The 22,973-nt window shown below is 46.4% G+C and overlaps 1 long non-coding RNA gene across 1 annotated transcript; it reads right to left on the bottom strand.

The window, feature by feature from the left end:
- Positions 1-1,101: 1,101 nt before the first annotated feature.
- On the bottom strand, positions 1,102-12,844 carry LOC138441550 (uncharacterized). Its single transcript, XR_011257407.1, has 2 exons — positions 12,322-12,844; positions 1,102-1,305 (listed from the first exon to the last, which is right to left on the bottom strand). It is a non-coding gene; the product is annotated as an uncharacterized lncRNA (long non-coding RNA).
- Between the last annotated feature and the right edge of the window lie 10,129 nt (positions 12,845-22,973).

Here is a 22,973-nt window from a genome sequence, read left to right as displayed (position 1 = left end):
AGCTCTTAACAAAATCATAAGATAACAGGTAAGCACATAAAGATCAATCATGTACACTAGCTATGTACAATCGGAAGGGTAAAAGTGACGCTGGTAATGATTCTAACAAAGATTAAATATTAATACTGTAAACCTAAAAGAAACCTATATGGGAGCTCTACATGGAAATCTTTAAATCCCCCAATTCATCTATAGACTCAATGGAATATCTGCAAAAATCTTAGAATAACGTTTTACAGACATGAACAAATGGATTCTAAAATGTACATGAAAGGGCAAAGAAAATAGAATAGCTCAAACAATTTTGAAAGTGAAAACAGTTGGAGAAAGTGAATTTAACCACTTACCAAAGATGGCATAGTATTGATAAGGGACAGTGCACAAATCAATGGAACAGAAGAGAAAGTCCAGAAATATTTCTACTCAAATATGGCAATGCAATTTTTACAAAGATACACAAAAAATAATGATTAAGTATAGTCTTTTCAATAAATGGTATGGGAGCAACTGCATATCAGTGTGCCTGAAAACCTGTAAACTTTGACTGGAACATCTCATTTTCTACAAAAACTAATTCAAAATAGGTTGCTGCTGCTGCTGCTGCTGCTGCTAAGTCGCTTCAGCCGTGTCTGACTCTTAGCGGCTCCATGGACTGCAGCCCACCAGGCTCCACCATCCATGGGATTCTCCAGGCAAGAGGACTGGAGTGGGGTGCCATCACCTTCTCTGCAAATAGGTTACAGATCTGAATATAGATATAAAATTATAAAACTTTTAGAAGAAAATAGGAAATATATGTATGACCTAGAGTTTGGCTAACAGCCCATAGACAATATACTAAAAACAAGACTCGTAAAGGAAAAACATTTTTAAATTAGACTTCATCAAAATTAAAAGCCTTGCCATGAGCAACTGTTGAGAGACTGGGAAGACGAGCCTCACTGGGAAGAAACAAGCAAATCCTGGATGAGACAGAGGGCTTGTCTCTAAAGCATACAGCAAGCTCTGCCTTCTCTGCCATGAGATGCAGTAAACAAAGGAAAAAGCCCTATTTGGGTTTCCTCCTCGAGGAAGAAGTATCTGCTGCTGACTTTCTCCGGCTTTTTCTTCTCTTGACCACTGAGCTTAATCATTAAGCCTGGGCCCCAACGGGGCTGGGGCTTTCCCTTTTGGGGAGAAGAGCAAGCCCTCAGGTCAGAGCCCCGCTCACAGCTGCACGGAACCTCTCTCCTCAGACCAGCGCTGCGCTTTTGCGTCTCATCCCAGGACAATCTGCAGACAGTTTAGACCTGGCTCCGGCATATCCTGAAATTGACCAGAAAGGGGCATTAAATAAATCAGTTTCCCTCTGCATTCAAGGATGAAAATAAAACGCACTCTCATCTCTATTTTGGTTCTCAAGCTACATCCAGCAACAGTACCCGAGACAGAACGTCACAAATCCTGCAACGAGATTAAGTGACAAGATGAAGATACTCCACTAATAAAATGCCCGCATAGAGATGCACCAACATTGAGCACAAACTCCTGCCTATTATCAAATTCCCAGAGAGAGGAGATCAGAGATTAAATTTCCTTGCAAGCTTAAGTCCCCAAAACATTCAAATCCAAAGGAATTGAACTTCACAATGAAATTCTCTAGCTCTTGAAAATTAAAAGCTCAAAGTCCAAAGAGCTTCTTCCCTGCTTTCCATTCGGCTCAGTCTCAGTCAGAGGCATCTCAATGCCTGGGTGCAATTACAGGTCATCTTGCATATTCCAGGCAAGATTAGGGGCGCAAAACAGCACTCAGTTCGCCAGACCACACAGAGACACAAGGTTATGTGAAAAAAGGAGGAGGAGGGGGAAGGATGTTGGTCATTTATAAACACAAACTCAGCTGAGAAAAATCTTGCATCAAATGGTTAATATTGTCACTATTCCTTTACTGGGCTTCCCTGGTGGCTCAGTGGTGAGAACCCACCAGGCAATGCAAGAGACGCGGCTCCGGTCCCTGGATCAGGAAGATCCCCTGGAGAAGGAAAAGGCAACTCACTCCAGTATTCCTGCCTGGGAAGTCTCATGGACAGAGGAGCCTTGCAGGCTACAGTCCACGGGGACGACTGAGCGACGAAACAGTAACAACGCCTTTACCACTACCTGCGGGAGGGGAAGGCATCTGTGTATGCATGCATACCGCCTCGCTTCCCACAGAGTGGCGCTTGAGATGTGCGCGCCTTCTGTGAATTTCAGGGCTCGCGACACCGCGGCGTGTCATCTGGTAAGGCCCAAGGACCGTCACTGTAGTGCGGAGTGGGAAGCTCTCACCGGCCGGAGCAATCGGGCTCCCGGAGACAGCGTGCTTGTGTTACTCACAATAGGCTGCTCCCATCAAGAGACGGCCAAGTCAGTGGGAGATAAAACGGGGTTTACAGGCACATACAGGTTCCTGAGCTCATGGGCTGAGAACAGCCTTGTTTAAAACAAAACCTAAATGTCCTTTCTCCTTTGCCAGATCCCTTGAAGCTGCACAAACTTTCCAAGACTCTCCAAGCCGTTGTCTCCAAGACGAAGCTCCTATAGGACAAGTTGATTTGCTGTGAATTATCATGAAATTAAAAGATGCTTACTCCTTGGAAGGAAAGTTATGACCAAACTAGGCAGCATATTAAAAAGCAGAGACATTACTTTGCCAACAAAGGTCCATCTAGTCAAGGCTATAGTTTTTCCAGTGGTCATGTATGGATGTGAGAGTTGGACCATAAAGAAAGCTGAGTGCAGAAGAATTGATGCTTTTGAACTGTGGTGTTGGAGAAGACTCTTGAGAGTCTCTTGGACTGCAAGGAGATCCAACAAGTCCATCCTAAAGGAGGTCAGTCTTGAGAGTGCATTGGAAAGACTGAGGCTGAAGCTGAAACTCCAATACTTTGGCCACCTGATTCGAAGAACTGACTCATTGGAAAAGACTCTGATGCTGGGAAAGATTGAAGATGGAAGGAGAAGGGGATGACAGAGGATGAGATGGCTGGATGGCATCACCGACTCCACGGACATGTGTTTGAGCAGGCTCCAGGAGATGGTGATGGACAGGGAGGCCTGGCGTGCTGCAGTCCATGGGGTCACAAAGAGTCGGATATGACTGAGCGACTGAACTGAACTAGACATCTGCTTTGTTCGCCCTGGTCTCCTTCTTATTCTGGAATCAGTGACACTGGAAAGGGGCCTGCAGTGGAGGCAGCCGGAGGGGGGCCTGCAGCCTGTGGCCTCGGGCCCTGGGCTCCGCCCAGCCCCAGCGGGGTTGCCAGGCACACACACGCTGCACCCGCAGTCTCTCCTCCACTGCGCTGCTTCACCAGCCATCTGGGGATTTGTGCTGTCCTTCTGGTTTCAGTAGCTTAATCTGTTCAAATTCTCCTAATGAAAGCAATGTATTTTTCTCCTCCATTATAGTACGTTTTCATCCTGCTAAAAACTATATAATATCACCAAGTGAAAAGAAATAAGGATTTAAAAATTGTACAAGCCATCAATTTTAATACAAAAATCACTGATTATTAATTGTAGCAAATACATGCTGCTGCTATGTTAAGTCACATCAGTCGTGTCCAACTCTGTGCAACCCCATAGATAGCAGCCCACCAGGCTCCCCCATCCCTGGGACTCTCCAGGCAAGAACACTGGACTGGGTTGCCATTTCCTTCTCCAGTAAATACATGAAACTATGTTATATATACACACACACATATATACACATATATATTTTTATTCACAATAAACTGTGGAAAATTCTTCAAGAGATGGGAATACCAGACCACCTGACCTGCCTCTTGAGAAACCGGTATGCAGGTCAAGAAGCAACAGTTAGAATTGGACATGGAACAACAGACTGGTTCCAAATAGGAAAAGGAGTCTGTCGAGGCTGCATATTGTCACCCTGCTTATTTAACTTCTATGCAGAGTACATCATGAGAAACGCTGGACTGGAAGAAACACAAGCTGGAATCAAGATTGCCAGGAGAAATATCAATAACCTCAGATATGCAGATGACACCACCCTTATGGCTGAAAGTGAAGAAGAACTAAAGAGCCTCTTGATGAAAGTGAAAGAGGAGAGTGAAAAAGTTGGCTTAAAGCTCAACATTCAGAAAACTAAGATCATGGCATCCGATCCCATCATTTCATGGCAGATAGGTGGAGAAACAGTGGAAACAGTGGCTGACTATTTTTTGGGGCTCCGAAATCACTGCGGATGGTGACTGCAGCCATGAAATTAAAAGACGCTCCTTGGAAGGAAAGTTATGACCAATCTAGACAGCATATTAAAAAGCAGAGACATTACTTTGCCCACCAAGGTCCGTCTAGTCAAAGCTATGGTTTTTCCAGTGGTCATGTATGGATGTGAGAGTCGGACTATAAAGAAAGCTGAGCGCCGAAGAATGGATGCTTTTGAGCTGTGGTGTTGAAGAAGACTCTTGAGAGTCCCTTGGACTGCAAGGAGATCCAACCAGTCCATCCTAAAGGAGATCAGTCCTGAGTGTTCATTGGAAGGACTGATGCTGAAGCTGAAACTCCAGTACTTTGGCCACCTCATGTGAAGAGTTGACTCATTGGAAAAGACCCTGATGCTGGGAGGTATTGGGGGCAGGAGGAGAAGGGGATAACAGAGGATGAGATGGTTGGATGGCATCACCGACTCAATGGACATGGTTTTGGGTGGACTGCAGGAGCTGGTGATGGACAGGGAGGCCTGGTATGCTGCAGTCCACGGGGTCACAAAGAGTGGACATGACTCAGCGACTGAACTGAACTGTATATTTTCAGTACTTTTCTTATAATTCAAAAATTTGGTGACTAATTTGTTTTCCTAAATTGTATTCATGTCTATGTTAAGTTGTAATAAGCCAGTTAAAGAAATCCATAGAATCTGGCTGCAAACATCTTGACATAATTTTATAAGTCTCACAATGTATTGCCCTGATGCGATTTTATCAAAAGAGGATTCCAGGTGTGCCAATGAAAACTTTATTTTGGTTCTGGATGCCTCTTTACAAAAATCTCTTACGTGTACAAATTCTCCTCAGCCTTACAGCAACACTATGAGCTAGTCTATTATTGTTCCCACTTTACAAATGTGTCAACTGGGATTCAGGGGTAGATTTTCCACACTCTATTTAATTAATATATGATCAATTTTGGACCAAAAAGCCAGTCTGAGGACTCGGTTCTTTTAGGACTAAAACAACTGTTAGTGCTTTTCCTGCAGCAGTAGTGAGACTTAGAGAATTTTAGGGAATCATCATTATCAGTATATCATTCAGTTCAGTTGCTCAGTCGTGCTCGACTCTTTGTGACCCCCTGGACTGCAACACGCCAGGCCTCCCTGTTCATCACCAAGTCCCGGAGCTTGCTCAAACACATGTCCATGGAATCGGTGATGCCATCCAACCATCTCATCCTCTGGCGTCCCCTTCTCGTCCTGCCCTCAATCTTTCCCAGCATCAGGGTCTTTTCCAATGAGTCAGCTCTTCCCATCAGGTGGCCAAAGTATTGGAGTTTCAGCTTCAACATCAGTCCCTCCAATGAACACCCAGGACTGATCTCCTTTAGGATGGACTGGTTGGATCTCCTTGCAGTCCAAGGGACTCTCAAGAGTCTTCTGTGAAAAGACTGTGAAAAGATAGTGAAAAGAAGTGAAAAGAAAAATCTGTGAAAGGAAGGGAAGTGAAAAGCAAAGGAGAAAAGGAAAGATATACCCATTTAAATACAGAGTTCCAAAGAGAAGCAAGGAGAGATAAGAAAGCCTTCCTCAGCGATCAATGCAAAGAAATAGAGGAAACCAATAGAATGGGGAAGACTAGAGATCTCTTCAAGAAAATTAGAGATACCAAGGGAACATTTCATGCAAAGATGGGCTCGATAAAGGACAGAAATGGTATGGACCTAACAGAAGCAGAAGATATTAAGAAGAGGTGGCAAGAATACACAGAAGAACTGTACAAAAAAGAGCTTCACAACCCAGATAATCACAATGGTGTGATCACTCACCTAGAGCCAGACAGCCTGGAATGTGAAGTCAAGTGGGCCTTAGGAAGCATCACTATGAACAAAGCTAGTGGAGCTGATGGAATTCCAGTTGAGCTATTTCAAATCCTGAAAGATGATGCTGTGAAACTGCTGCATTCAATATGCCAGCAAATTTGGAAAACTCAGCAGTGGCCACAGGACTGGAAAAGGTCAGTTTTCATTTCAGTCCCAAAGTATGTTATTCAACTAATGCCTTAACAATGCCAAATAACAGATCACCGGCCGAGGCCTTCTAAGACTCCACGCTGCTGACTCTTCTTTGTTGTGGTGCCTGTTCTCCTTCTGGTACGATGTTCAGCAGCATCCAAGGCTTCCGTGCCCTGGGGCCATCTGAGGTGGACAGAAAAATAGCCACCCAGACACGCACACCTCCTCGTCCCCAGAACTGTGGCCACGTCGCCTTTGCAGACATGACGGAAGCGTTGGACTGCCACCCTCAGGACCCTCGTTCATGGTATAACATTCATCTTAGCAGACGGGAGGGAGGGATTCTCCTACTGGCCTTGAAAAGTCATTAGCCAAATGCTGAACTGCCATAGAGAGGGTCACAAAGTAAGGGACTTCACGTGGCCTCTAGGGCCTGAGATCGCTCTCTGATGACAGCCAGTGATAGGCCGAATGAGTCTGGAAGCAGACTCTTCCCTAACCGGCCTCCAGATGAGAGCACAGCCTGACCCTGCTTTGCAGTCTTGTTGAGGTGGCGAGGAACTAAGGTAAGCAATGCCTACCATCTTGCTTCACGGAAATCGTGAGATAGATGTGTGCTGTTTAGTCAAAACCTTTTGTGGCAATTTGTTCCACAACATTCAAAACTAGCGCCCCACAGCCACGAATGAGACGAGACTTAGGGCTGTTAACGGTGTCCCTGTCAGGGGCTTCCTGGTGGCTCAGAGGTTGAAGCGTCTGCCTGTGTCTGCCCGCAACGCGGGAGACGCGGGTTCAATCCCTGGGTCAGGAAGATCCCCTGGAGAAGGAAATGGCAACCCACTCCAGCATTTTTGCCTGGAGAATCCAATGGACAGAGGAGCCTGGTGGGCTGCAGCCCATGGGGTTGCAAAGAGTCGGAGACGACTGAGCTACTTAACTTTCACTTTCACTGTCGGGGAGAGGAAATCAGAGTTAGGCGGTCAGAATAGAAAAAGGAGTCCAAAGTGGAGGCGGCTTGAAGACAGACAAAGAAGGGAAAAGTCCTTGGAAAGAGCACAAAGGGAAAATCTGCAGACCTGCTGTGGGAACCTCAAGTGAAAGAAACGCACACCCTTCCTGACTGATGGGTGCTAGCCCTGATTTGCTAGGGCAGGCTCAAGGGAGGAGACAAAAAAAGTAAAAAGAGGGACCCACAAGGGTTTGAGGCCACTCCTTCAGGGTCGGCCAGACTTGATGCTTTGGGGGTGTATTATCCTTTGCTTACCAAATACAACTATGAGGTGTAACCGAGCTGTAAGACTGGTACCTCATTTCAAATCCTTGCGGCAGCGAGACTGAACCGTGGAAGTTGTGCTCTCTCCCAACACGACAGCAGTGTCGGGAGTGCCTACTGCAATGCACACAGTGCGCAGCTGGATGATGGAAATGGGCCTGTGCAAGCAGCTGACTGGCTCCCCTGGAGAACAGCGCCCTGACAGGGGCTTCCCGGTAGCTCAGTCGGTAAAGAGACCGCCTGCAATGCAGGAGACCCAGGTTCGATCCCTGGAGGAGGGCATGGCTACCCACACAGTATCGTTGCCTGGAGAATCCCCATGGACAGAGAGAGGAGCCTGGCGGGCTACAGTCCATGGGGTCGCAAACAGTCAGACACGATTCTTGCATCTTCCCATATATAGAAGAGAAAAGTACTAAATTCCTTAACTCGAGATATCTGGTTTTCTTTAACAGTAACCTTCTGAAGTTCTGACTACCTTGTCTTTGCTACAAAAATTACTATATATCCTGATTCCTCCCTTACCTCTTTAGAGCAGTCTGTTAGAGTTATCTGAGATGCTGTGTCCTGGGCTTAAGACCACGGCTTTGTCTACCAAATAAAATATAATTCTCAGCTTTTAGGTTGTGCATTTATTTTTTTCATCGACAGTCTCATCTCCCATTTGTGTAGAAGCCCCCTGAGGTGGTGACTATGTCTTTAATATTCTCCACAGTGCCCAGCACAGCATGCTCTTACTAACATGTGTTCAAAATTTTATTTTGCATATTAGACTTTACTTCAAGAATTAATTCACATCTTTGCAGTAAACTGACATTCATCTTCAGTGTGAAAATCACAACAATGCTAAATATTTGTATTCCCCCGAAAGCAAACATTAAATGAGAAAGACTTTCTTTTTTTCTTCTTTCACTTGTCTTTGGAACTTTTTTTTCCCCTTTTTTGTGTTAGAAACAAGAATGCATATTTAGCTTTCTGACGCTATTTAATGCCTGAAGCATTTTAGTTGAATTACAATAGTCCTGGAAGGGACTTTAAAAGGTGAAGTAAAGCACAGCTCTAAATAAGACTGTAATTAACTCTCCCTGGAAAAATGAATACATTTAGTCTCTTAAGAATACGCTTCAGAAAAGAACTGGATTAGAAAGGGAAGGTAGAGTAGAAAAACTCAATCTTTTCATCCCTGATTACTCCCTCCTGTTCCAATAGTTCCAACTGGGCTTTACAATGATCATCTCTGTAAGACCTTTTGTTGTTCTCAAGGCGAATATGCTTGAGGAGAATACAGTTTTTTTTTTGCTGATCATTTTGGTTGCTGTCTCCCCCTACCCTCAAAATTGAGAGAATGACTTTCTCTTTAAATTCTTTAAAAAAGTTCCCTGGAGCAATACATTTATCTCTAATAAGCATCGATGATTAGGTGGCAGCGATCTTTCATTTGGAGTAAAGTCACTTTATAGAGCCACTGTTGAAGTAAAGCGAAGTATTAGAAATGCCTTAGGGCTCTAGGAGGTCCTCTAATCCATTCCCCTGACTTCAGGTATGAACACACAGTCCATCACAAGGGAGACCCACCCACGCGTCAAGATGTCAGGGGGAAGAAACCCAATCTCCGTTGCTGACTGATCTCTGACTTCCTTGGGTTTTATGCCTCAAGTCACTATGCTATTTTCTGATGCTGATAGTGCTGGTATGGTTTAATCTGGCTTCAAACTAGATTCAGATGTTGTGATCTCAAGTGAATGATAACCACTGTCTCTTCTGTGTTCCCATTGCTCTTATTCACCTCTGTTCACTCAGTTCAGTTCAGTCGCTCGGTCATGTCCGACTCCTTGTGACCCCACGGACTGCAGCACGCCAGGCCTCCCTGTCCATCACCAACTCCCGGAGTTTACACAAACTCATGTCCATTGAGTCGGTGATGCCATCCAGCCATCTCATCCTCTGTTGTCCCCTTCTCCTCCTGCCTTCAATCTTTCCCAGCATCAGGGTCTTTTCAATTGAGTCAGTTCTTCGCATCAGGTGGCCAAAGTATTGGAGCTTCAGCTTCAGCATCAGTCCTTCCAACGAACACCCAGGACTGATCTCCTTTAGGATGGGCTGGTTGGATCTCCTTGCAGTGCAAGGGCCTCTCAAGAATTTTCTCCAAAACCACAGTTCACAAGCATCAGTTATTCGGTGCTCAGCTTTCTTTATGGTCCAACTCTCATATCCATACATGACTGTTGGAAAAACCGTAGCCTTGACTAGACGGACTTTTTTTAGATTACATATATATTTCAGACACATATGTTTCTTATACATACTAAAATACAGTCAAAGTTGAAACTAGGAAAATACCTGTTAGGTTAAATGATAAATGCGAAAAAGGAAAGGATGCAAGGAAGAAAATTCAGTTAGAACTGGAAGCGATCACAGAGATTATCAAGTTTAACCATACTTCACAAGCACAGACAGACTGTAAGAATTCAGGTGAGCCAGCGCCGGATGCCTTGTGAGAGGCCGATGGCAGACGTTGTGAATCTGGAGGCACCACGAGCTTGTTTCCCCGTTTATTCGGTCAGAGCGCCCTGAGTTCAGATCTTGCCCTCCCAGAACTTTCACGTGGACTCTTAAGAGAAGAGGAGCCATCCTACCTGCGAGTGTTGGGCCTGGGAGGGTGCACCGCGGGAGCTGCTGGCAGTCAGCGTGCCAACATCGGGGGCGTGAGGAGGACGTCTGCACAGAGCAGACAGAGCAGGCTCGGGAGGTGGAGAGGGCCCGGGCGCGCTGTGCTTCTGAAGCCCTGCAGAACAGGCCCCTCTCCTGCGTCACTCCAGTGTGCCTTGGCTTTCTGACTTGGTCCTGACCAAAGTCCTGCAGAGCTCGAACTCGAGGACTCGCCGGCTACCTCTTCACCCGTGCTCTGCTCACCGCCTCAGCATTGCCCGCTGCCCTCCCCGATGTCGCTTCCCTTTGCCCTCGGCAGTCAGATGACAAATCTTCTCTGGCAATGAGGCCCTGAGGCAGGACGCCTCCCGCTCTGAAAGGCCCCCTCGGCAGCTCTGCGTGACCCTGCACCTGATGGCCGAGGATTACCTCCTCATCGCCACGTGGCCAGGTCCCTCTGTATCCATTCCCCAAGCACATCTGCCATTTAAGGAATAAAAGCACCTTCAATATTACCAGAGCCTTCAAGCTCATCTCAAATGTGCTCCAGTTTCTATTTATTCAGAGCTGGAAACCAGGGCCCTGGGGAACTCTGAGTTCTGGTATATACATATGTATGACCTCATCAATGCAGAGGCAGAAATTCCATGCACTGAGAAAGCCCTGAGTCAGAGGTGGTTCCTCAACATTGCTGGAATTCATTTCCTTAGGCCTTTAAGCTGACCACACCACCGCAGCAGAAAGGGTCATATTTGCTCAGGGACAATTCTAGGGGCCATATGGAAACACAGCTCAAACTGTTGTCTTCCTGGCGAGGCTGGTAACAACTAATCGAAACCAGAGAGAAATCCCACAGTCAGGAAGCAGCACTGTGCTCTGACATACAGTTAATATTTCAAACACAAAATATAATTAAGCCTGCCAAAGTTTTCTGCTGAGCCGAGGAGAAATTTTGCCACCATAGAAGAGGAGAGATGTGTGAAGCAATTCACATCACGGCAGTTTAAGCTCGAAGAATACTTTCCACAATAAGAGATACGCGCAACGTTCATTCCAACATTTCAGGAGCCAGTGAGGCAAAAGAGACTAAATCCCCACCCGTAGGAAGCTGGTTACATTAGGACACACACCTCAGGGTTCTACACAGCTATTAAATGAAGAAGACTGGTCTCTATGCCCTAATATGAAATTGTCTCTAAGACATCTTTTTAAGTAAAGAAAAGCAAGGAGCAGGAGAATGTGTATAGAATACAACTATTTATGTTAAAAAGAGGAAGTCAGAGCTCGGTGAAGATGCCCGTGCATAAACACACACGTCCAAGCACACACACACACGCTTAGATATGCAGAGGATATCATCTATGGAAGGAGCCACAAGAAACTGACATCAGGAATATCTTCAGAGGCTCAGGGAAGAGGAACTGGAGTCCTGGTGGGCAGGGTTGGAAGGGAGAATAACTTTTCAATATATTTCCTTTTGTGCCATTTGAACCTATATCCACACTGCATATTAAAAATAAAAATAAAGAACAATATTCCAAGGTCTGGCTTTGGTTTAGAGTTTAAAAATGAAAACATTAAGAGTTTCTATTCCGTTTTTCCCTTTAGGCAATAGCAGGCCCCTTCCATCTTTGCTACTTGCTTTTGAACAAATAGGCCACAGTATTTTTAGACTTTCTCCCTGGAGTCCAAAGCCCACAGTGTTAAAGTAACCAGGGAAATAGAGAAGGGCTGGAGTCCAGGTTCTGCGTCCTGAATGTTTTTCAGTCATGGAGAAACAAGCTTTTATTCCCCCCGCCCACCCCTAATACTGCTATTTATACCAGCAGGAACATGCATTGAGGTAATTTCTTCTTTTCCGGTAGATTAAAGAAAGGAGCCTTTTTCTTTTCTTTCTTTCTCTCGCAGAAGGTTCTGCTGTTCTTTTCCTCAAAGTGCACACACATCTGCAAACAGCTCTAGTGTGTTTCTGCTGGAGAAGTAAGAAGCTATTAGCAGCGGCGCTTGAGGCTGTCGTGCAAGTCCATTACCTCGGAAATAGATTAAGGCCAGTCTGCAGAAGCGCGTGCCCCAAGCCTTATCATTCTTACCTGAGAGAACGCGGCTCCTATTTAGCAGGAGACAGATGTTCTGATTTCATTTCACTGACAAATTAAAGGGAAATAAAAAAAGACAAATAAAAAGTTCACCTCCTGAGACTTTACATCGCCTCTTTCATTTGGAGTCCTAGATTTTGATTAGCGGCATTTTCTTTTTTCCTCCCCGAGCCTGCACCTCCTCTGAGGTTCTCAACGGCGTCAGCCTGGGGCCGCAGTTCTGAAACAGCCGGCCTGAGTTCATTCCCTGACACGAGGTGGGGATCAGAGGGAGCAAGACAGAGCCCAAGACCTGTGGCTTCTGAAGCCACTGGCATCAACCCCAGGTTCCCATCCCGAAGCTGTTCATCAGGGTAAGAAACCCACTGTCCGTTCCAGACAGACTCTCAGAGGTAACACACGGTCCAGGTAGAAATGGGCTCGCTCTGCTCCTCTCCACTCTCCCTGCCTTCCCTCCTCCTTTTCTCTCTCGCCTCCTAACACCGCAGGCCTCCAAAGGGCGACAGTGCACCCTGCTCAGCGCTCTAAAGAGGGTTCAGAGAGGGCAAAGAGCGTCCAAGCTGATCTCTCTCACCAAGGATACACAGTTCTCAGGAAGTTCATCTCCAACAGTCGTGCCAGAGGTGGTTTCCACCCACTATATGGGAAGAGAAAGCAGCGTCAGGACTAGGAGGGAAGTGCGTCGAGCTGAATAAAGAGGTGACAGAGACAGGCCCTGCAGACCTGATCCTCGTGTGCAGCACCCTCTGGCAGCAGGGTGAGAGGGGACATCCTGGCAAGCACAAGGGATGCTACGGCTTGAGATCAAGAATACCGTGAGGCTTCCTTGTCCTCAGATCACCAGTTCTCACCTCTGCCTTCACGTCCATCTCAAATGCCCAGTGCTTCCCCTGGAAGCTCTGCTTGGGTGATACTGAGGCTGGCCCAGGAATTGGATCGCTACAGGAGTTTACGCTGAAGCTGTGACCGAGCACACTCGTTGCCTAGGACCAGCTTGATGTCAGCTCCCTGGCCAAAAGGACAGATCAGAAAAACCTGGTAATTAATCAGCCTTTGTATTGATTAGTATTTTTCCGTAAGTGAAGTGAAAGTCACTTAGGTGTGTCCAACTCTATGCAACCCCATGGACTGTAGCCCACCAGACTCCCCCATCCCTGGGATTCTCCAGGCAAGAACAATGGAGTGGGTTGCCATTGCCTTCTCCAGGGGCGCTTCCCCACCCAAAGATGGAACCTGGGTCTCCTGCCTTGCAGGCAGAGTCTTTTCCTACAGTATACTCTCATCACAGCCCGGCAGGGTTTGCAAGACAGGATCTCCATCACCATTTTCCAGATGAGGAAACTGAAGCTCTAAGAGACTTGCCAAAGGCCAGATGCCTCTTCCAGAGGGAGATCTGGGATCCCTAACAGCCCTTCTAAGGCCACTGCGGTTCTCATGACGGCCTGGGAGCCAAAGGCTTCAGGTCCAAGACGAGCAGCCTGGGAGCTGGCGACCAGTTCACTCCCTAGAACCAAAGGAGAAAGCATGAAACCCAGAGGAGCAGCCTGGGAGCTGGCGACCAGATCACTCCCTAGAACCAAAGGAGAAAGCATGAAACCCAGAGGAGCAGCCTGGGAGCTGGCGACCAGATCACTTCCTAGAACCAAAGGAGAAAGCATGAAACCCACACTAGAGCCAAATGGTACAGCCACCTAACTGTGCACGTAAGGAACCTGAAGCGCAGGGACCTGCCCAGAATCACACAGCCCATCCGCGGCAAGAAAAACGCCCGGCAGGGGACTGCAACTGCCGTGGCCCCAACAGCAAGGTACGGGGGAGCTCCACATCTCCCGCTTGGGTTTCAGAGAAGGCGAAGTGATTATTGCAGAAAGAGCTGCTGTGTATTTGGAAGACTGCCCAAGGCATTGAGAAATGGACCGTGGCCAGGGGTAGCCATACAAATCACCGAGGTCACCTTGCAAGGTCTTTATGAGCGCACCAGCCAGCCTGTGCCCCCGCGAGCGTGTTTGGGTGTGATTGTTGGTTAGTTGCCAAGGGGATGCTCAAACAAGCAGGAACCTATATACATTTGGCAAAGCTAAAGAACAAAAAAATTCTCCCTGGGAAATGCTAGCCTAATTATATAGCCAGTCTGCTTCTTACCTGGAGGTAATTGCAGCCTCCACTATCCCTGTCGGCTGGGATAATCATTCATGATACAGGAGTGTGTGGGGGAGAGGTGCCCCCTCTCTGATTTCATCTAATTTCTCTAACCCTCTAGCATGGCTAGAGATTAACCCAACTCCCATAAAGCAGAAACGAACTTCAAATCCATGTCAGAGCCCGCCGGAGAGAATGATTTACAAACTGCCAGCAGAACGCTGGTGTAAACAAGATAATGCACGCTAATTCCCAGCAAGTCAATTAACATTCAGTTATTCTGAACAGGACCTGACCTTGCTGCTGGAGGATCTGAGCAGAAGGGAACCTGCCGCTTAAAGGAAAACGCCACCTCTCCCACTCCAACTGGCAGGTCTCGAGGGTTCAAAGGCTCAAGAAGCTCTCTCTTTTGAAAGGATGCACAGAGGGACCAAAGCCACCTCAGCACAGCCCCTGTGTTTCAGAGCCGATGTCTCTTTGCCTTTGAGCCCGCCAACACTTTGACGACCCTCACCTTTGATCTAAGTGTCTGAAGGATCTAAGTGGAAAGTCGCCTTCCTGAGGCAGCTCTCCCTTCAAGACCTCGGAGGGTTCAAAAGACTCACAACACAGAACCGCCCGTGTTTATTTGCCTATTTATTCAATCGCTAACTCAGAGAAGGGGGTTGACTTGTAATGGCTGTGCTGATTAGCATTATCTGTGCTTTCTGAGGATGCGTTCCCTTGAATTTTGGGAAATGACCAACTATAGTCTTTCACAGTGTTCTGCAACTCCCAGCATCCAGAAAAGGGGCGTGACCCATTTGAGCCCAGGGAAAGAGAGTGGTTCAAATTCTCTCGCGCCCGAGACGCCTGGGGCCTCGGAGAGGGAGACTCGGATTCGGTCGGTCTGGAAGGAAGCCTGAGCGTCGGCCTGTCCTGTGAGTGTCCAGGCTGCACCAGCACTGTGGCCCGGGTCTGCCCAAAGGGCCTGCCTGAGGGGCTTCTCCTACAGCACGAGGGGCTCTTTAGACAGGGCCCTCCTACGATTACCAGACTCAGCTTGGGAGCAAGGCAGGTGCCTAAACAGTATTTCAGGTCAGGGGCCTCGGGCTTGTCCGTCGCGCGCCCTAGACATGCAGCTTTAGAGGAAGCCCCCCAGCACCAGCTCTGCGGTCCCCCAGCCCCCTAGGGAAACGGGCGTTCCGCAGCTTTTTGGCACATTGTTTGCAGGCTTCATAGCTCTCCGCACTGGAGGTAAGTTTGACGGAGGCCACCCAAATCCCTGCGGAGCTACAACCAGGTGATACAGAAAACACATCAAAGCCAGCAGAGGTGTATGCTTCCCTGTCTCGCTTGGTGGTTGCAGGATCAGCTGGCTAGGTCCTGGGTGTGTGCAAAACAGACTCTTCATTAGGCACAAACAAAGCTGTTGGTTTCTAGGGAGAAATCTGTTTGGTACCAAACAGTGTTCTCAATAGAGGCCTTCTCGAGTGTGCTCAACAGACACAGCCCAGGCAGCACTTTACCCATTTCCAGTCTCTCCTTCCCCCCTACCACACACACACACTGTCCTAGGCAATAACCCTGGAATCACTCGAAGAGTGGGGCGCATGTGTCCTTCCACCCACTGCCCATCCCTTCCCAGGATTTCAGGCCAATGGTGACAATAAATAACAATAACAATAATAATCACTGTTTTAATCCTCATTACAACCATTTGAGATAGGTACTGTTAGTATTCTCATTTTATGGATGGGGACTCTAGGGCAGAGAGATCAATTTGCCCAAGGTCACACACCTAATAAGCAGAGATCCAAACACAAGCAGTCTGGCACCAGAAGCCAGGATCTTAACTCTACATGATACTTACCCATAGCTGCTAAATCACTTTCTAAAAAAAAGAGAGAGAGAAAGCCTTATTATCCTCTTTATATTTTACAGTGGATGGCTCATTAAAACCAGAGCCAAAATAATTAGCAACCAAATAAATTGGTTTTCTTTCCAAGAGAGTGTTTTCAAACACTCCCCTGAGGTGAGGGAAAATATTTGCATTCAGCCCCTGTTGGTGGGGTGTGTGCAGTGGAGTGCATTCTTCTAGAATGGGGGCCGGAGGCGGGGCGGGGGGGGGGGGGGGGGGCGGGGATCCTTATAAGGAAGCAAATGAGAAGAAAAACAGACAGTTGCCTCTAGGGTAAAACCTATTGATTCTTATCCCCTTAGATTTGAGAAAGTTTTAGCCTCTCTCAGGGACTTCAGGTTGCACCGCCTTTGGGAAACTCCCTTCATTTACACCAACCCCTGACCTCTCTCATCACCAACCCTGACGTCTCTCACTTCTTAAAAAGAACGGCGGCCAGTGCTCTTAGAGCCTCTCTGCAGCCGACTGAGCACACGCGTTTTATGTGTTCTTGTTGTCTTACGGACGTCATCCTGGTCTCTTCCCCGCGATTCTAAGCATTTTGGTGTAAACACTCCTAGAACACTGTATGATCATTTTGGCTCTTGTTCTGAACGTGTTCTTGCTTTTCTGGGTGAATGTTGCTACTGTCCTTTTGTAGCACAAGCTAACATAGTTATACATAATTAGTTCAGGCAGTTAGCGCATCAGTTTAGCTGCGCTCTCCTCTAGACAACCTGTACCCCGAGAGAGTTACCCACGGTCCCTCGAAACCCAGCTAGACATTTCATGCCGGTGCACGGTGGTCATAAGGGTACTGGCAAGTGGTATACACTAGAACAGAGCAAACTTGGGAACTGCAGTCCTGAGGAAATGAACTCAGAGTTCAGGCTGCATGGATAGAGGCTCAGAAATGAAAGGCAACATTTATTGTCAAAGTTTTGATTTATACCGTGAGGAAATCTTGCCCTTGAGGCAGAATCAGAAGCCCAAGAGCACATGAGAAGCAAATGGCAGAGTCAGGACTGAAATCCAAGCAGACAGACTCCCCCCCATCACTCCCAACAACCAAGCTCTACGCCCCACTTGCAAAAAATATATGTGTGTGTGTGTGTGTATATACATATATATATATATATATATATATATATAATGAACCCTTCCCAGTTTCTCAGCAGTAAAGAATCCACCTTCGATATAAGACATGTGGGTTTAATTCCTGGGTCAGGAAGATTCCTGGGAGTAGGAAACGGCAACCCATTCCAGAATTCTTGCCTGGAAAATCCCACAGGCAGAGGAGCCTGGTGGTCTACAGTCCACGGGGTCACAAGAGTCAGACAAGAATCAGTGACTCAACACCAACAAGCCATCCATAAAACAAAGCTGTCTTCAGAGTCTGCTATGTAATTGCTTCCTGCATGTGATCCCAATTTACAACTTACAATTTTTTCACTCAGTTTTACATACTGTTGAATAGTGGGTTTCTTCCTTGGTTGCACATCGAATTTACCTGGGGAACTTTGGAAAATCCTGACACCCAGCTGTGCTTCAGAGCAAGTTCATCAGATCCCAGGGATAGGGCCTTAGCAGCAGCGTTTCCAAGAGGTCCTTATGATTTTAAATGCAGCTGAGTTTAAGTACTTGTGCTTCATAATTTACCCAAAATGGCTACATACAAGTTTCTACCTCCACTTGTTTGTACATGTTATTCCCCACTATTGAGAATATTCCATCTCCATTCAAATTTTAGGATTATTTTTCTACTTCTGTGAAAAACAGCACTGGAAATTTAATAGGAATTGCACTGAACCTGCAGATAGCTTTGGGTCATATGGACATTTTAATAATGCTAATTTTTCCAATCCATGAACATGGGATAATATTCCATTTAGTTGTGTCAATGGGAGAAGGATATCCTCTTTAGTAAATGGTGTTGGGAAACCAGGGTACGCACATGCAGAAGAATGAGACTGGGCCCTTATCACACACACAAAACTAATTCAAACAGACTGGAAGCTTAACACAAGAACTAAAGCCGAAAGCCTGCTAGAAGAAGACAGAGGAACAGCTTCCGAACACTGGTCTTGGCAATGATTTTTTGGATATAACCCTGGATAGGTAACAAAAGCAAAAACAAACAAATGAGGCTACATCGCACTAAAAAGTTTCTGCACAGTAAAGGAAACCATCAACAAAATGTAAAGGGAACTTATGGAATGGCAGGAAATATTTGCAAACCACATATCAATAGAAGGCTAAGATCTAAAATATATAAGGACCCCATACAACTCAAGAGCAAAAACCACAAATAAGCTTATTTTAAAATGGGCAAAGAACTTGAATAGACATCTTTTTCAAAGAAGGCATACAATGTGGAATCCAAAAAAAATGTTACAAATGAACTTATTTACAAAACAGAAATAGACTTACAGATACAGAAAATAAGCTTATGGTTTCCAAAGAAGAAGGGGTGGGGAAGGGAGGGATAACTTATAAGTTTGGGATTAACAAATACACATTACTACAAGTAAGATAAACAATAACAATCTACTGTATAGCACATGGAGCTGTTTTCAGCACCTTGTATTAATAATAACCTGTAACGGGAAAGAATCGAAAGAGAGTGTGTGTGTGTGTGTGTATATATATGACTAAGTGACTTTGCTGCACACTTGAAACTAATATGACACATTGCAAATCAACTATAGTCCAGTCTAAAAAGTGAATGAGTGCATTAATAAATTAATAAATAAACAAAGGCCAAGACGAAAAGGTGCTCAGCGTGACTAATAACCAGAGGCATGGAAACCAAAAGCACACTGAGGGTTCCTCTGGTAGTCCAGCGGTTAAGGGTTAAGAATCCGCCTAACCAATGCAGGGCAGCTGGGTTTGTTCCCTGGTTCGAGAAGACCCCACCTGCCCCGGAGCTACTACGTCCACTCGCCACAGTTGCTAAAGCGGAGCTCTGGAGCCCATGAGCTGCAGAGCCGGCACACCTGGAACCTACGCTCCACAGCAGGAGAATCCACCACGCTGAGAGGCCTGCAGCCACACGCGGGAGCAGCCGCCGCCTGCGGCCCCTGGAGAGAGCCCACGACAGCCACGAAGACCCAGTGAGGCAAAAACCTGCACAAATAATCAATAAATAAATCTAAAAAGCCAACAGTGATGTGCTCTTTAGACCTGTTCAGATGCTGTCATCAAAAAGTCAGAAGTTAGCAGGTGACGGATGCTCAGGATGTGGAGAGACTGGAATGCCACTGGCGGGACTGTAAATCAGTGCAACGGCTAGGAAAGAAACAGATCTTCCTCAAAAATTAAGAATGCAACTGCCATATTACTCAGCAATCTCACTTCACATCCAAAGAAAACGAAAGCAGCATCGCGAAGAGCTGTCTGTGCCCCCGTGTTCCCACAGCACTGTTCACAACAGCCAACAGACAGCAACAACCCAAGCGTCCATCCATGGGTGAGCGGATAAAGAAAACGCAGTCTGCCTGTACAGGCAACAATTCGGCCATAAGAAGAAGGAAATCCTGCCATTTGTAACAACAGGAACTAGACTCGAGGACGTGGTGCCAAGAGAAACATGCCAAAGAAAAACAAACTGTAGGATCCCGATGGCGCCTGGAATCTAGAAAAGCCAAGCTCATCGAAACATACCACCGAGATCGCCGGGCGCTGGAGACGTGAGGGGACGGGAGGATCCTGGTCGAGCTTTCAGTTATAAGAGGAGTATGTTCTGGAGAGCTAATGTGCACACGGAGACCGCAGCTTATAAGGTACGGTGCACTTGAGATTCGCTAAGCGAGGAGGAGATCTTAGGTGTTCTCACTGCAAAACAGAAGGTAAATAGGCTAATTATCGTGACTGGGGGAATCATTTCACAGCGTATACATATATTAAACACCACATTGAACACCCTAAATAGATAGAACATTTACTTTCCAATCATACCTCATTAATGCTGGAGGGGAAAAAACAACCTGTGGTCTTACTCCTTAGCAAAATGAAACTCTTTGGAGGGCTTAAAGCAATGGTGTGACATGGGTTAGAACTGTACTTTGTTAGGGCGATAAGGCTGGGGTGTGGGACAAGAGTTTGAGAACAAGTCAGAGCAGAAGCAGAAGGCCAAATGCGAAATTTTGACAGAGTGCAGGGAAGAGGAGGTGGTTCCATGGGTCCCCAAAGTAGCCGTGGGACAGAAACGGACGGAAACAGTGACGAATACTCACACGGAAGGGTCGGGAAAGGATGATCGGATGGCATTTGATCTATTAATGTGAAACTGCCAAGAGACAACTGTGAAGCACAGTCGCCCTTGTTTTACAGTTCCTGGAGTAAGACAGACCCAACGACCCAGCCATCAGTTGCAGTTTGCCTAGTAGGCGAGAGTTTGAAAATATATGGATTGAATAGGGACCTCCCTTGCCCATTTTATCCATAAAAACAGTCTATGCTTCTAATATTCAGGAAGATGAAGTAAAAAAGAAAATATTATCTCCCTCAAGTGAAAAAGCAAACCTAACTCAGTTATAGATTTAAAACCTTTTATTTTTTCCACTGAAAATGTGTTGCTTTTGAAAATGTGATTTTGGTTAACTGAAAGTGTCATTGCCAAAATATGTCAAACAAGGTTCTCCTTGGAAATAAAATACACCAAAGGCAAATCAGTGACTTCCTGAAGAGATGTAAAGTGTAGTTTGCTTCCCGTCTCTCCTCCAGTGTCTCCCCCTGTTGATCTGGGGGTACTGATTAGTCTTCAAACGTATCAGAGAGAGAAAGAATTCATAACGCCCCAAGTCTTTGTAGCTAAAGGAGTTTGAAGATGAGGACGCGCTGCACTTTCAAGAACAGAGTACTTAAATGCCACCTTTCAACAGCACCCAGAGGTTTGGGGAATCAACCAGCTCCAAAAAATACATTATGTGCTCTCTGGAGGAAAATTAAAGCACAAGTCAAAATTGTTGGGAGGAACATTAGTACCTTCCAAACTGCACACACGTGCTGCGCTCACGGTCCCCCCAGGCCTGAGGCCAATAACCCAGAAACTACTTTCAACACAAGCCAGCAAACCGGGGCAGGTCAGAGGGGCAGCTCCCTGGAGGGGCGCTGCGATCCCCTCCCTGCAAGCCTCTCACACAGCAGCCCCCGGCCCCTGCCAGCACGGAGAGGCCAGCGCTCCTCGCTGCTCTGGAAGCTCACTTCCCCCACCTCTCCCGCTGGCCCACATGGCAGCTTTGCTGTTCATTGCAGCTGCCGGTCACACACCTAAGACGGTGTTGGGAGTGAGTGTGATTTGGTTCAGAGGGAGATTTACACATGGCCTTTTGTAAATAATTTAAGCTCCCAAGGTGATGCGGAAAGAGAGCCAGATACGTGCCCTCTTCAGAGTTGTAGAATGCACAGCAATGTAACGGCCGTGTGATAGACAGTAGTCGATTCTCACCAGAGCATAATGCTCGTATAAGCAACTCCTCTCTCTATACTTTACAGTCACAACTGTCCATTTTTATCTTCAAAGTCAGCATTTACGGATCCATCCATTCAGCTCACACCTATTAAAGCCATACTGTGTACAAGGCTGTGTGCTGGATTCAGTGAGGAAACTCAAGATGAATGAGACCCCAATTTTTCATAGAAGAGCTGACAGTATAGTGTAGAGGCTAAATCCCTGGACTTCTGGAGGGAAAACAGTCTAAGTATCAAGTCTGGCTGTCAACCTTGGGCAAGTCTGTATGTCTCGCAGAACTCTGCTCTCCTAGCCTGTAACATGCACACAATAATAATATAAACCATACAGGCCAGGCATGCGGACGGGCAGACGTGGAGCCGCAGAGTCCAGCACAGAAAATGGGAACCCAGATCAGTCTGCCTCAGGGTCACAGGTGAGCACCAGCCGCAAGAAGTCTGGAAATGCGACTGGGGATAAGACTATGCGTGGCCTTGAATACCAGGCAGATGCGGGCCTCTGGTGTACCCCGGGAGGCTTTTTTGTGCAGGAAGAGACATGGATAAATCCACGCTTCAGATGAATAACCTCAGGTGCAGTATGACAAAGAAAGAAGACAGAAATGAAGTCAGTCAAAGGGTAAGAAAAACACATAAGCTCAGACCAAATCACAAAGGATATCCTCAACATGACCCCAAAAACAGTGAGAGAAACCGGCATGAACGGATAGTCCACAAAAGAATCGGCTCATACTCTCCACAAGTGTCAAGGTCATAAAAAATAAGGAAAGACTGAGGAAGTGCCACATATCGTTGAGAATCAAGGATTCATGGTAACTAAATGCAATGCGGATGCTGGAACATGTCAAGGACATTCATGGGAAAACTGGTCAAATTCAAATAAAGACTACAGCTCAGTAAGTGATATTGTACAGCTGTTAATTTCCTGATAAATGAGTCATGGGTAGGTGAGATGTCAATGTTGGGGAAGCTGAGTGAAGGGAATAAGAACTCTCCGTATTACTTATGTAAACTTTTTCAAACAAAAGGGTGTTAAGTCTAGGCAAGAGAAGATAAGGGTCTGAATCACAGTAGAGGTTCTAAGAACTGGAAGAAGATGAAGCAGAACTGCTGAGTTGGATACTGACTGGTATTCGTAGGGTGATGGGGGAATCACTGAGAATCTGACTCAAGCCTCAGTGACTGAACTGAGTTATTATTTTAAGGAAGTCTTGGGAAGAGATAGGTTTTAAAGGAGGGGTAACGAGTTCTCTCT

Source organism: Ovis canadensis, chromosome 5 (genome assembly GCF_042477335.2).
Source record: "Ovis canadensis isolate MfBH-ARS-UI-01 breed Bighorn chromosome 5, ARS-UI_OviCan_v2, whole genome shotgun sequence".
NCBI classification, from domain to species: Eukaryota; Metazoa; Chordata; class Mammalia; order Artiodactyla; family Bovidae; genus Ovis; species Ovis canadensis.
The sequence above is the reverse complement of the archived record's forward strand: the minus strand, read 5'-3'. Positions and strand labels throughout refer to the sequence as shown.